At 43.9% G+C, this 14,751-nt stretch overlaps 1 protein-coding gene and 1 pseudogene across 4 annotated transcripts in view; one reads left to right on the forward strand and one right to left on the reverse strand.

The window, feature by feature from the left end:
- Nucleotides 1-14,751, forward strand: part of UBN2 (ubinuclein 2) — a 110,612-nt gene that overhangs the window by 69,066 nt on the left and 26,795 nt on the right. The window lies entirely within an intron of this gene.
- LOC135981007 (U2 spliceosomal RNA) lies at nt 1,642-1,765 on the reverse strand (annotated as a pseudogene).

A 14,751-nucleotide genomic window follows, 5' to 3' on the forward strand; every position in this document is an offset into this window, starting at 1 on the left:
GTAAAGCTAGAATGGAAATAACTACCTTTTGTTAACATATTGTTCTCCACACTCTTATCCATAGGCTATCATTTATGCTTTTACAATTTTGTGTGACAAATTCATGGCACGCATCTTTCCTCTACTATCCCTGCTGCACAGAAGAACTGAAGAAAGTAGGAAATAATAGACCCTGTGATCATGTAATTAAACACTGTATCATAATGCATATGCACAACTGTGCTGACTTAAAGGCTAGGTCTACACTACGGGGTGGGGGGGTCGACCTAAGATGCGCAACTTCAGCTACGTGAATAGCGTAGCTGAAGTTGCGTATTTTAGGTCGACTTACCTGGCTGTGAGGACGGCGGTGAGTCGACCACTGCCGCGCCACCGTCGACTCCGCTTCCGCTTCTTGCCGCGGTGGATTTCCGGAGTCAACGGCAGAGCCATCGGGGATTGATTTTATCGCGTCTTCACTAGATGAGATAAGTCGATCCCCAATAGATCGATTGCTACCCGCCGATCCGGCGGGTAGTGAAGACGTGCCCAAGTTGCATAGACAACCATAAATTTGACTTTTTCTAACTTCTTGAGAGCTTGATTTTGCAACCTAAATAATAATCCTTTAACATGACTTTTTGTATGTAGTGTCCTAGATTATTTTTTTTAAAGAAAAAAGTAAAAACCGATATTATGTACATTTGTAATGGCCTCCTTCATAATGCATCATCAGCAGGATTTGAACCCTAAATCTGTGCTGCAGTGCTAAAGACTTGTAGTACTTACAGGTCTCACTATATTAGCTGGCAGCAAGAAAAGTCTGTTTATGCCACAGTAAGAAGGGATTTACAGGCACCATAAGCTGAGTTTGGAGGTTTATGGGGGAGTCTGGCCCACTTTTTTTTTCTTCCTGCTTGAGGAGTTGGGGGAGCTCCTGCCCCATGTGGTGCCCCCACCAAGGAAGGTGGATGTGATGCTGGGGCCATTCACTGAGTTTGAGGATTATGGTTCATAGATAAGGCCAGAAGGTACTATTTTGATAATCTAGTCTGGCCATAGGATTTCAAACAGGAATTAATTAAAGGAATTATATAAGGTGGGTGCATAACTGGCTGGATAACGGTACTCAGAGAGTTGTTATTAATGGTTCCCAATCCTGCTGGAAAGGCATAACGAGTGGGGTACCGCAGGGGTCTGTTTTGGGACCGGCTCTGTTCAATATCTTCATCAACGACTTAGATATTGGCATAGAAAGTACGCTTATTAAGTTTGCGGATGATACCAAACTGGGAGGGATTGCAGCTGCTTTGGAGAAATGGTCTGAGTTAAACAGGATGAAGTTTAACAAAGACAAATGCAAAGTGCTCCACTTAGGAAGAAAAAATCAGTTTCACACATACAGAATGGGAAGAGACTGTCTAGGAAGGAGTACGGCAGAAAGGGATCTAGGGGTTATAGTGGACCACAAGCTAAATATGAGTCAACAGTGTGATGCTGTTGCAAAAAAAGCAAACATGATTCTGGGATGTATTAACAGGTGTGTTGTGAGCAAGACACGAGAAGTCATTCTTCCGCTCTACTCTGCTCTGGTTAGGCCTCAGCTGGAGTATTGTGTCCAGTTCTGGGCACCGCATTTTAAAAAAGATGTGGAGAAATTGGAAAGGGTCCAGAGAAGAGCGACAAGAATGATTAATATATAGTCCTCAGATAGAGAACGTATCAGATATTAAACTGATAAGAACAGAATGATTAAAGGTCTTGAGAACATGACCTATGAAGGAAGACTGAAAGAATTGGGTTTGTTTAGTTTGGAAAAGAGAAGACTGAGAGGGGACATGATAGCAGTTTTCAGGTGTCATAAGGGGGGTGTCATAAGGAGGAGGGAGAAAACTTGTTCACCTTAGCCTCTAAGGATTGAACAAGAAGCAATGGGTTTAAACTGCAGCAAAGGAGGTCTAGGTTGGACATTAGGAAAAAGTTCCTAACTGTCAGGGTGGTTAAACACTGGAATAAATTGCCTAGGGAGGTTGTGGAATCTCCATCTCTGGAGATATTTAAGAGTAGGTTAGATAAATGTCTATCAGGGATGGTCTAGACAGTATTTGGTCCTGCCATGCGGACAGGGGACTGGACTCGATGACCTCTCGAGGTCCCTTCCAGTCCTAGAATCTATGAATCTATGAATTAGACTATCTTTAAAAAAATAAAAAATCCAATCTTGGTTTAAAAATTTCCAGATTTTCACAACCCCTTGCTAAGTTATCCCAATAGTTCATTACACTCACTGTTAAAAACTTGTGCCGCATTTCTGGACTGAATTTGTTTAGTTTCCAGACATTAGATTTTGTTTTACCTTTGTCTGCTAGATTGAAGAGGCCCCTATTATCAAAGTTTTGTTTCCCATAGGTACTCATACACTATGATCAACTCACCCCTTAACCTTCTCTCTGATAAATTAGATTGAGCTCGAGTCTTTCTCTATATGCATATTTTCTAATCCTTTAATTGTTTTTGTGGCTCTTATCTGAACCCTCTCCTCTTATCTGAACCCTCTCCAATGTTGTCCTTGAATTCTGGACACACTGTTTTGGTAGCAGTCACACCTGTTCTGAATTCAGAGTTAATATAACGTCTCTACTCCTACTCAGTATTCACTGTTTATACATCCAAAGATCACATTAACCCTTTTGGCCATAATGTTACACTAGGAGCTCATGTGTAACTGATTATTTCCATGATCCCCTAGTCTCTTTCAGAGAAACTGTTTGCCAGAATAGATGCTCCTTCCTGTAAGTATGGTCTGCATTCTTTGTTCCTAGATGTATGACTTTACGTTTGGTTATTGAAATGCATGTTTTGCTTTCTTCCAACTTTCCAAGCAATCCAGATTGCTCAGTATCTGTGTATCTGTATCCTCTTCATTATGTACCACTCACAAAGTTTTTCTGTCATCTGCAAACTTTGTCAGTAATGGTTGTATGCAGGTCATTGATAGAATAATTAAATAATAAAGGACCAAGAACTGATCCCTATGGCACCTGTCTAAAAACACACCTGCTCAGTGGCTCCCTGTTTAAAATTACATTTTGAGACCTGTCACCCCATTTTTAATGTTTAATGTGTGCCATGTTGATTTTTGCATAGTTGTAGTTTCTTACTCAAAATGTCATGTGGTACTCAGTCAAATGCCTTTAGAGGTCTATTATGTCCACATTATTACCTTTATCAACCAAACTTCTAAGCTTATCAGAAAAAGAGATCGTTATTTTGACAAGATCTATTTTCCATTATATTACTCTTTTAATTCTTTATTAATTGAGTCCTGTGTTGGTTATTCCATTTTTTTGTCTGGAATTGATGTCGGGCTGACAGGCCTAAGATTACTCAAGTCATTGTGTTTACCCTTTTAAAATATTGGCACAATAGCTTTCTTTCAGTACTTTGGAACTTTCCCACTGTTCCAAGACAATCAACTTACTGACAATCAACATTAATGGTGCATTCAGCTCCTCAGACAGCTCTTTGAAAACTCTTGGATGCACAATATCTAGACCTGCAGATTTAAAAATGCCTCAAGTAGCTGCTGTTTTAACTTCTGAGTTACTGCTGGAATAAGTATTTTATAATCATATGATATGAACAAATCATCTGTATTTGGGGAAAAGCCAGAACAGAAATATTTATTGAACACTTCTGCCTCTTCTGCATTATTTTTGACATTTCTACCATTTCCATTTAGTAATGGACCAATACCATTGTTAGGATTCCTTTTGTTCCTAATATATTTTTAAAAATACACAAAAAAACCCCAAACCACCTCTTCCTTACTATCTTTATCTCTGCTGGCCATTGATTTCTATCTTGTGTGCTTTTTGCTTTCCTTATTTTTCTACAGTGTTCTTCTACAGTATTTTTCTACAGTTCCTATTGTCTAATTTATATTCATTGCTATCAGCATCTTCTTTTTTTCCATTTATTTTATATTATAGCTGCTTTCACTTCCCCTATAAGCCAGGTTAACCAACGTAGTCCTTTTTTTCCCCCCCTTCCCCTCTCTATTTGTGGATTTGGGGAGCATTTAATAAAATGTTCTTAAAGTGGTTCCCAATTATCATTCACATTTTTCTCTAAAAAATTTTCTTCCAGTGATTTGGGTCATAATTGTTTTCAGATTTGTGAATTGGCCTTTTAAAGCACCCAGTATTTGTATTAATGGTTTTTGGACTTCTTTCTGTTTGCACATAAAAATACAACTCTCTCAAGTCATGATCACTTTCACCTAAGCAACCACTAGGTTTTATTTCTGTGATCAATTCCACTTTATCTGTCAAGATGAGGTTTAATATAGAATTGCCCCATGTTAGATGCAACAGATTTTGAGTTAAGAAATTGTAATCTTTAATTTTAGAAATTCCTAGAATGTTTTAGTACTAGCCATATAGCAGGGCCACCTTACCCGTTCTGGTTTCAGACTAGCTGCTACTTCTGTTTCTCTTTTCAGTTTCCCCAGTAACTTCAACATAACATTTCATGTATTGAGTAAGAGCCCTTCTTGGGGTCTGTGTTTATTAACTAAGTTTTCAAAGAAGCATGAACTCCTACCCAGTCTTCCTCGCTTGCTCATAATCGTTGGTGCAGGGTTTGTAGTCCTGTCTTTGCTGAGGCTATCCTCTAGCAGACTTGCTCTCTATGCTCAGATTTTCCTTGCTGGCTTCCTGCAGGCCCCAGGCCCTCTGCCTGGGAGCTACAGAGACCCTCTGTGTTAGAGCTGCTTATTCAGCCTTGCTGCTCCTGTGACTCTCTAGCGAGCAGCCATGCCCAGGGCTTTCTGCCTGAAGTCTTTCCTTCTCTTCCCTTCGGCTTTCCACAGGCTTCTGTTTTATCTCCACCTGATTTAATCACATGACCTACTTGTCATGTGACTGTCCAAAGCCTTGCCCATCCCAAGGCAAGCTCTCAATATCTACCAGAACCTCATTTCCATTGACACTAGACAGTTTGCTTCTCTGCCTGCAGTATCTTTAATATTCTAGGCCGCCTCACATTTTCTTGATGCTATGTGCAAATAGGCAGGGCTTACAGTCACTGTTCATATAGGGCAAACCCATCTTCCATGTCCTACTTGCTCACAATCAGTGCACTCAATTGGCAGTGCCCATGTCTTCTTTCCTTTCTGTATCTATGGCAGTTGACCCACTCTAGTTGCTGGACCTCCTTGATGCTGCTATTGCCTGGATGCTTTGAAAAACTGAAATCAAAACTCCCACAGATAATGCTGCCTCTCCATATGCTGGCTCAAGAGGGTGAATGTCTCACCACTGATGAAGGTCTTGGTGCCTACAGTTTTACCACACTCCATAAGATGTTTCAGTGCTCTGATCATTCTTTCCTGTAACCCTGGGTGGCCAAACTTACTGACCCTCTGAGCTGCATATGACAATCTTCAGAAGTTCGAGAGCCTGCCAGGGATTGGGGCTTCAGTCCTGCTCCTGCTGAAGCACTGAGCCCCGGCAGGCACACCCTGCGGTGCTGAAGCCTCGATAACCCCTCCTCGCTGTGCAAAAGCCAGAGACAACGTGGCGGCGGGGGGGTGTGGCACATGGGGTCACATGCCCACCCAAATTTTTACCAGGCCTCACTCAGTCACATGCTGCCACCGGGCCCCCTCCCTGCATAGCAGCTGCTGGAGCTGGGCAAGCTGGGAACTATGGCCGTGGGGAGAGGCAGTGTCAAACTGATGGGAGCTGCTGCCTCTCCTCGCAGAGCTAAAGCAGTGGCCCGCCTCTGCAGCTCCTAGCTGTTAGCTCTGTGTGAAGAAGCAATGGCAAATGCCTGGGAGTTGCAGGGAGGAGTCACTGAGGGTAAGAGGAGGTGTGTGCCTGTGGAGGGCGTGACTCAAGCTGCTGGGGGGTGAGGGTGCCTACTGAGAGTTGAGGAGCAGAGACTTCTGCCAGAAATGACTAGTCCCGCCATCCCGCTGCAGGGCAGAAGCCCTGAACTCACCTGTCCCCCCCCAGTCTGATAGGCAGAGAATGGGGGGCGGGGGGAAAGGGTTTGAGCTGGGGGGCTCCATGAGCTGCACTTTAACTGTAAAGGAGTCACAGTTTGGCCACCCCTGCTCTAACCAGTTCTCTTCACTGCTTGGTGTCTTTTGCCTAAGCCTGCAGCTGCTCTGCTTTCCCTATGAGCTCTCTAACCTTGCAATGTTCAGCTTCCAGCTTAAGCTTCTTGTCCTCTCCTGTTCATAGAGCCTCCTCTTGGTTTTTCTATCCAGTCCCCTCTCTCCACCCTTGGTTAGAGAAGGCCCCTTTTTCGCCTGCTGTGTTGCTTCTGCCAGCAGGTTATAGTGTTTCCCCATCTTCACCTCTCTGCCTGGGGATTTATTTCCTTTTATCTTACCATATTCACAGGTTTCAGAGTAGCAGCCGTGTTAGTCTGTATCCGCAAAAAGAAGAACAGGAGGACTTGTGGCACCTTAGAGACTAACAAATTTATTAGAGCATAAGCTTTCGTGGACTACAGCCCACTTCTTCGGATGCATATAGAATGGAACATATATTGAGGAGATATATATACACACATACAGAGAGCATAAACAGGTGGGAGTTGTCTTACCACCTCTGAGAGGCCAATTAATTAAGAGAAAAAAAACTTTTGAAGTGATAATCAAGCTAGCCTAGTACAGACAGACAGTTAGATAACAAGTGTGAGAATACTAACAAGGGGAGACAGATTCAATGTCTGTAATGGCTCAGCCATTCCCAGTCCTTATTTAAACCGGAGTTGATTGTGTCTAGTTTGCATATCAATTCTAGCTCAGCAGTTTCTCGTTGGAGTCTGTTTTTGAAGTTTTTCTGTTGTAATATAGCCACCCGCAGGTCTGTCACTGAATGACCAGACAGGTTAAAGTGTTCTCCCACTGGTTTTTGAGTATTTTGATTCCTGATGTCAGATTTGTGTCCATTAATTCTTTTGCGTAGAGACTGTCCGGTTTGGCCAATGTACATGGCAGAGGGGCATTGCTGGCACATGATGGCATATATCACATTGGTAGATGTGCAGGTGAACGAGCCCCTGATGGTATGGCTGATGTGATTAGGTCCTATGATGATGTCACTGGAATAGATATGTGGACAGAGTTGACATCGGGGTTTGTTACAAGGATAGGTTCCTGGGTTAGTGGTTTTGTTCAGTGATGTGTGGTTGCTGGTGAGTATTTGCTTTAGGTTGGGGGGTTGTCTGTAAGCGAGGACAGGTCTGTCTCCCAAGATCTGTGAGAGTAAAGGATCATCTTTCAGGATAGGTTGTAGATCTCTGATGATGCGCTGGAGAGGTTTTAGTTGGGGGCTGAAGGTGACAGCTAGTGGTGTTCTGTTATTTTCTTTGTTGGGCCTGTCTTGTAGGAGGTGACTTCTGGGTACTCGTCTGGCTCTGTCAATCTGTTTTTTCACTTCAGCAGGTGGGTATTGTAGTTTTAAGAATGCTTGATAGAGATCTTGTAGGTGCTTGTCTCTATCCGAGGGATTGGAGCAAATGCGGTTATATCTTAGAGCTTGGCTGTAGACAATGGATCGTGTGGTGTGTCCTGGATGGAAGCTGGAGGCATGTAGGTAAGTGTAGCGGTCAGTAGGTTTCCGGTATAGGGTGGTATTTATGTGACCATCGCTTATTAGCACAGTAGTGTCCAGGAAATGGACCGCTTGTGTGGATTGATCTAGGCTGAGGTTGATGGTGGGATGGAAATTATTGAAATCATGGTGAAATTCCTCAAGGGCTTCTTTTCCATGGGTCCAGATGATGAAGATGTCATCAATGTAGCGCAAGTAGAGTAGGGGCGTTAGGGGACGAGAGCTAAGGAAGCGTTGTTCTAAGTCAGCCATAAAAATGTTGGCATATTGTGGGGCCATGCGGGTACCCATAGCAGTGCCGCTGACTTGAAGGTATATATTGTCCCCAAATGTGAAATAGTTGTGGGTGAGGACAAAATCACAAAGTTCAGCCACCAGGTTAGCTGTGACATTATCAGGGATACTGTTCCTGATAGCTTGTAGTCCATCTTTGTGTGGAATATTGGTGTAGAGGGCTTCTACGTCCATAGTGGCCAGGATGGTGTTTTCTGGAAGATCACCGATGGATTGTAGTTTCCTCAGGAAGTCAGTGGTGTCTCGAAGATAGCTGGGAGTGCTGGTAGCGTAGGGTCTGAGGAGAGAGTCTACATAACCAGACAAGCCTGATGTTAGGGTGCCAATGCCTGAGATGATGGGGCGTCCAGGATATCCAGGTTTATGGATCTTGGGTAGCAAATAGAATACCCCTGGTCGGGGTTCTAGGCATGTGTCTGTACGGATTTGTTCCTGTGCTTTGTCAGGGAGTTTTTTTAGCAGATGGTGTAGTTTCTTTAGGTAATCCTCAGTGGGATCAGAGGATAATGGCCTGTAGAATGTGGTGTTAGAGAGCTGTCTAGCAGCCTCTTGGTCATATTCCAATTTATTCATGATGACGACAGCACCTCCTTTGTCAGCCTTTTTGATTATGATGTCAGGGTTGTTTCTGAGGCTGTAGATGGCGTTGTGTTCTGCATGGCTGAGGTTATGTGGCAAGTGATGTTGCTTTTCCACAATTTCAGCCTTTGCACGTCGACGGAAGCACTCTATGTAGAAATCCAGTCTGTTGTTTCGACCGTCCGGAGGAGTCCACGCAGAATCCTTTTTTTTGTAGTGCTGGTAGGGAGGATTCTGTGGGTTAGTATGCTGTTCAGAGGTATGTTGGAAATATTCTTTGAGTCGGAGACGTCGAAAGTAGGATTCTAGGTCACCGCAGAACTGTATCATATTCATGGGTCTGGAGGGACAAAAGGAGAGGCCCCGAGATAGGACAGACTCTTCTGCTGGGCTAAGAGTATAGCTGGAAATATTAACAATATTGCTGGGTGGGTTAAGGGAACTGCTGTTGTGGCTGCTTGTGGCATGTAGCAGTTTAGATAGTTTAGTGTCCTTTTTCCTTTGTAGAGAGGCAAAGTTTGTCTTGTAAATGGCTTGTCTAGTTTTTGTAAAATCTATCCATGAGGAAGTTTGTGTGGAAGATTGGTTTCTTATGAGAGTATCCAGTTCTGAGAGCTCATTCTTAATCTTTCCCTGTTTGCTGTATAGGATGCTGATCAGGTGATTTCGCAGTTTCTTTGAGAGTGTGTGACACAGTCTCTCAGCATAGTCTGTGTGATATGTAGATTGTAATGGATTTTTTACCTTTAGTCCTTTTGGTATGATATCCATCAGCTTGCATTTGGAAAGGAAGATGATGTCTGTCTGTATCTGTACGAGTTTTTTCATGAGGTTGATGGATTTCCACTCCATACGGCTAAATGCAGTGCCTTGCATAATGAAAGGTTTCAGAGTAGCAGCCGTGTTAGTCTGTATCCGCAAAAAGAAGAACAGGAGGACTTGTGGCACCTTAGAGACTAACAAATTTATTAGAGCATAAGCTTTCGTGGACTACAGCCCACTTCTTCGGATGCATATAGAATGGAACATATATTGAGGAGATATATATACACACATACAGAGAGCATAAACAGGTGGGAGTTGTCTTACCACCTCTGAGAGGCCAATTAATTAAGAGAAAAAAAACTTTTGAAGTGATAATCAAGCTAGCCTAGTACAGACAGACAGTTAGATAACAAGTGTGAGAATACTAACAAGGGGAGACAGATTCAATGTCTGTAATGGCTCAGCCATTCCCAGTCCTTATTTAAACCGGAGTTGATTGTGTCTAGTTTGCATATCAATTCTAGCTCAGCAGTTTCTCGTTGGAGTCTGTTTTTGAAGTTTTTCTGTTGTAATATAGCCACCCGCAGGTCTGTCACTGAATGACCAGACAGGTTAAAGTGTTCTCCCACTGGTTTTTGAGTATTTTGATTCCTGATGTCAGATTTGTGTCCATTAATTCTTTTGCGTAGAGACTGTCCGGTTTGGCCAATGTACATGGCAGAGGGGCATTGCTGGCACATGATGGCATATATCACATTGGTAGATGTGCAGGTGAACGAGCCCCTGATGGTATGGCTGATGTGATTAGGTCCTATGATGATGTCACTGGAATAGATATGTGGACAGAGTTGACATCGGGGTTTGTTACAAGGATAGGTTCCTGGGTTAGTGGTTTTGTTCAGTGATGTGTGGTTGCAATAACAGAACACCACTAGCTGTCACCTTCAGCCCCCAACTAAAACCTCTCCAGCGCATCATCAGAGATCTACAACCTATCCTGAAAGATGATCCTTTACTCTCACAGATCTTGGGAGACAGACCTGTCCTCGCTTACAGACAACCCCCCAACCTAAAGCAAATACTCACCAGCAACCACACATCACTGAACAAAACCACTAACCCAGGAACCTATCCTTGTAACAAACCCCGATGTCAACTCTGTCCACATATCTATTCCAGTGACATCATCATAGGACCTAATCACATCAGCCATACCATCAGGGGCTCGTTCACCTGCACATCTACCAATGTGATATATGCCATCATGTGCCAGCAATGCCCCTCTGCCATGTACATTGGCCAAACCGGACAGTCTCTACGCAAAAGAATTAATGGACACAAATCTGACATCAGGAATCAAAATACTCAAAAACCAGTGGGAGAACACTTTAACCTGTCTGGTCATTCAGTGACAGACCTGCGGGTGGCTATATTACAACAGAAAAACTTCAAAAACAGACTCCAACGAGAAACTGCTGAGCTAGAATTGATATGCAAACTAGACACAATCAACTCCGGTTTAAATAAGGACTGGGAATGGCTGAGCCATTACAGACATTGAATCTGTCTCCCCTTGTTAGTATTCTCACACTTGTTATCTAACTGTCTGTCTGTACTAGGCTAGCTTGATTATCACTTCAAAAGTTTTTTTTCTCTTAATTAATTGGCCTCTCAGAGGTGGTAAGACAACTCCCACCTGTTTATGCTCTCTGTATGTGTGTATATATATCTCCTCAATATATGTTCCATTCTATATGCATCCGAAGAAGTGGGCTGTAGTCCACGAAAGCTTATGCTCTAATTAATTTGTTAGTCTCTAAGGTGCCACAAGTCCTCCTGTTCTTCTTTTTACCATATTCACAGGTCTTCAAGGGGAAGACCCTCCTGAAGTAGTGATCCTCCTTTCCAGACCTGAAACATTCAGACAGCCCCTTACCCCTCTATGTCTCTGCCTTTCGGTGCCTCTGCTTCTTATATATGTCCCTGAGGTTGTTTTCCCTGAGCCCACTCCCAGTGTTCGCACTGCCACCCAGGGCACTCAAACCTCTGATTTACAGGTTTTCTACCTCTGAAACACACCAGGACATTCGTCTCCTGCTGGTGACATTTGTGTTCCTGTCATAGCTCCTGGGTACCAGCCATGCATCTTCCTGCTTCTGTTGGCTCTCCAGGAGTTGTAGAATGTCCTCCATCCTTTTCTTTTTACTAAAGGGGGTTTGTCAGATTAATTCTGCAAACTATACCAGTTGTAGCAGCACTGCCTTACCCAGTCTGGCTTTGGGGTAGCCATTGGCTTGGTTTCCCCTCACTCAGGTTGCATCTCCCTACCTCCACCCTGGATTGTTTGCTGCAATGACTCGGCCCTCCAAATGAGTACGGTGCACTTTTTCTTTAATGACTTATTTGGAGTGCCAAGTCACTACAGCAAACAGTCCAGACTGGAGGTCGGAATACGAAAGTCTTCCACCCCAGACCCTGAGGGTCTGTCTTCAAGTTTTAGACACTCTTCAGCCCACCCTTTGGGCCCAGCTTTTAGTACTTCCCAAGTTCTGCTCAGTCTCTCCCTGAGCTCTTTCTCGGCTCTTTGGAGTCTCTCCTTGCTCTCTATTGAGCAGCAGCTCCCAGGGCTTTCTAACTGAAATCTTTTCTTCTCTTCTCTTTGGCTCTGCACTGGATTCTGTTCTCCAGGTATATGTCAAGGTGAATCCCACTGTAGGCATACATGCACTTCATGCATGTGAGACTGAATTATTTCCATTAGCAGTGTCTGTCTGGGGTTGCACATGCACCCTGAGCTGAACTGCCTCATGCTCCCACACAAGGGCATAAAGGGTGGGGCAGCTGCGACCATCCTTCAGCTCCCTTTTAGCACCCACAGCAGCGAGACTGAATCTAGCGCTGTCCTATCTGCTGACAACTCTAGCATGGTTTCATCAAAACCTCTGAAAAATTCCAAAGCAACCTTTAAAACTTTACTTTTAACCTTTTGGGCTCTTTTATCCTTGTCCAAATTGAAATCCTTTGACCAGAACCCCTTCTGTAGATTGCCTTGTATAAGATGGAAGAATCAAAATTAGTGGGCTTCAAGCCCTGCCATTGTGTGACAGATTTATCCCACTTAAAGATGAGCACTACAGGTGCCTCCTTTGCCTGGGTGAATCCTACATCCCAAGAAAATCTTGGGACATACAGCTTAAGCTTCATCTCTTAGAACAACCTAGGAGGATGGCATCAGACCCAGAAAATCCAGGCTCAGGAACCAGCCAAACCTGCACCAACCAGGGCTCCAATGAGTAGGCAGGTGACACCCCCTAAGACTTCAGCAGAGACAGCCATACTGAGCAAAGAAAAAGCACTGACAGCAACATAGATATTGAGGCCATAGATATCTAAGGCATTGCCTCAGATGTTGAAACAGATCACTGTTAGATGCTGCCCAGAACATCTGGGTAGGAGTTTGAGGAAGAGCTCTGTCTCCTCCCATGCCATGCAGAGAGGCATCAGAAGGTATTGTTGAATAAATATTCCGAAGCTCAGGACCGAAGAAAAATGTGTGAGAGCAAACTGCATTGTAGCAGACTCCTTTGATACCAGACCCAGTACCAGAGGCCCCATTGCCGGCACCAATCCCAGAACTGGGGAAATGAGTAGTCTGGCATTGACAGGGCTATACTGTTCAGTTACTCCTCATTGGAGCACACTTTTTCTCACACACCGAGAAGAGAGTCATGTCCCATACCATCCCTGAGTGGCATTACCAGGAGAGTTCTTCTGTCTATCAATCACCCTCCTACCTGTATGGTATGCTTCCATTACCTTTCTGGGGCTACTGGGTTCAGTCTTCCCATTCCTTGAGGAGCCACTTTCCCCCCTTCAAGAGAGAAACGATCATCTCCCTCCACTACAGCTTCATTGACAAGGCACCAGACACCAGAATACCCAGAAGAATGGGACCTGGAGGCAGAAACCCACTAACACCCAGTGTTGCCTCCTAAAGACTTCTTCTCATTGCCTGATGAGGCAGTTGCCTTGGCACCAATACAGACATTGGAAAATATTAAAGCATTTCAGGAGCTCCTATTACAATTTGAAGACATATTGGAGATGGAGATTTTGGTCACATCGGAGAAGTATCACATACTATTCAATATCCTGTCAGCTGCAGGCCCTGCCCAAATGAGGGATTACTAGACCAAACTAAAGCTCTATGCAAACACCAGCCATTGTACCACCCATGACAAAATGTATTGAAAAAGGAGACCAGGTGTCACCCTCCAGGTGTGAGTATTTTTATTCGCACCCCCTCCCTGGCTCTCTAGTAGTCTCCCCCGCCCAAGAGAAATTACATTTGGTCAAGAACACACCAATAGATAAAGATCCCAAACAATTGTATCTGTTCAGGAGAAAGTCCTACACCTCAACATTACTCCAGCTGTGAGTGGCCACTTGCCAAGCACTCCTAGTTAAATAAGACAGTGCATAACACTTAATGAGACATTCCAGGAGCCTTTTACAAACAGAAGTGGCCTTGTTTCTCTGGGTAGGAGCCATAGAAGAAGTTCTTCAGGAATAAAGGGGAAGATGCTTCTCTGCTGGGTATTTCTTCATTCCAAAGAAGAAAGGAGGACTTTGTCCTAATTTAGCCTTCAGGAGACTGAACAAATGCATAAGTCACCTCAGATTCAGGCTTGTAACACCTCCATTATTCTATTTCTCTGAGCTCAAGACTGGTTCATGACTCTTGACTTGCATGATACATACTTCCATGTTGCTATTCACTCAGTTTGCGGAAGTGTCAAAGATTTATGGTGGTACTCAAACATTAGTAATACAGAGTTCTACCTTTTGGACTCTCCACAAGACTGTGACTATTCACCAAGTGCCTGGCAGTAGTATCAGCACAGCTGAGGAGGTAGGGACTTCATATCTACCCGTACCTGGACAACAGGCTCAGGGGAAAGCCCCAGGATGAGGCAGACAGCCATGGAGTAAGTTGTTTATCCCTAGTCTCTCTATTAAGGCTCCTGGTGAACTGTGAAAAATTGCAAATCTCACCACCATAGGCGACAGAATTCATAGGAGCACTACTTGACGTGCAGGCAGCATGAGCATACCTGCTGGAAGACAGATTCAGGTCCCTTTTACATGAGACAAGGGTGAGACCATCTATGACAGTTCACACATGCCTAGCACTTCTAGGACACGTGCCAGTGTATACTTAATGTGATGTCGCTTTCCAGACTTAGCCTGTGCTGTAACAACTACAGGCAAAGAACAGTGTACTCCCTAGACAAACACCATACTTACGGATTAGTTACAGTACCACCCGCAGTCTGCTAGAACTTACCGTGACTGTGAGGAATTAACTGTCCTTTTCAGCCCCTTCCTTGACAGTGACGCTTATTATGGATGCCTTAGGGACAGGTTGGGCTGACCACCAGAATCACCTCCAAATATGAGAAGTGTAGTTCCCAAATCATCTGAAATTAAACATAGAATCATA

This window comes from Chrysemys picta, chromosome 1 (genome assembly GCF_011386835.1).
Source record: "Chrysemys picta bellii isolate R12L10 chromosome 1, ASM1138683v2, whole genome shotgun sequence".
NCBI lineage: Eukaryota > Metazoa > Chordata > Testudines > Emydidae > Chrysemys > Chrysemys picta.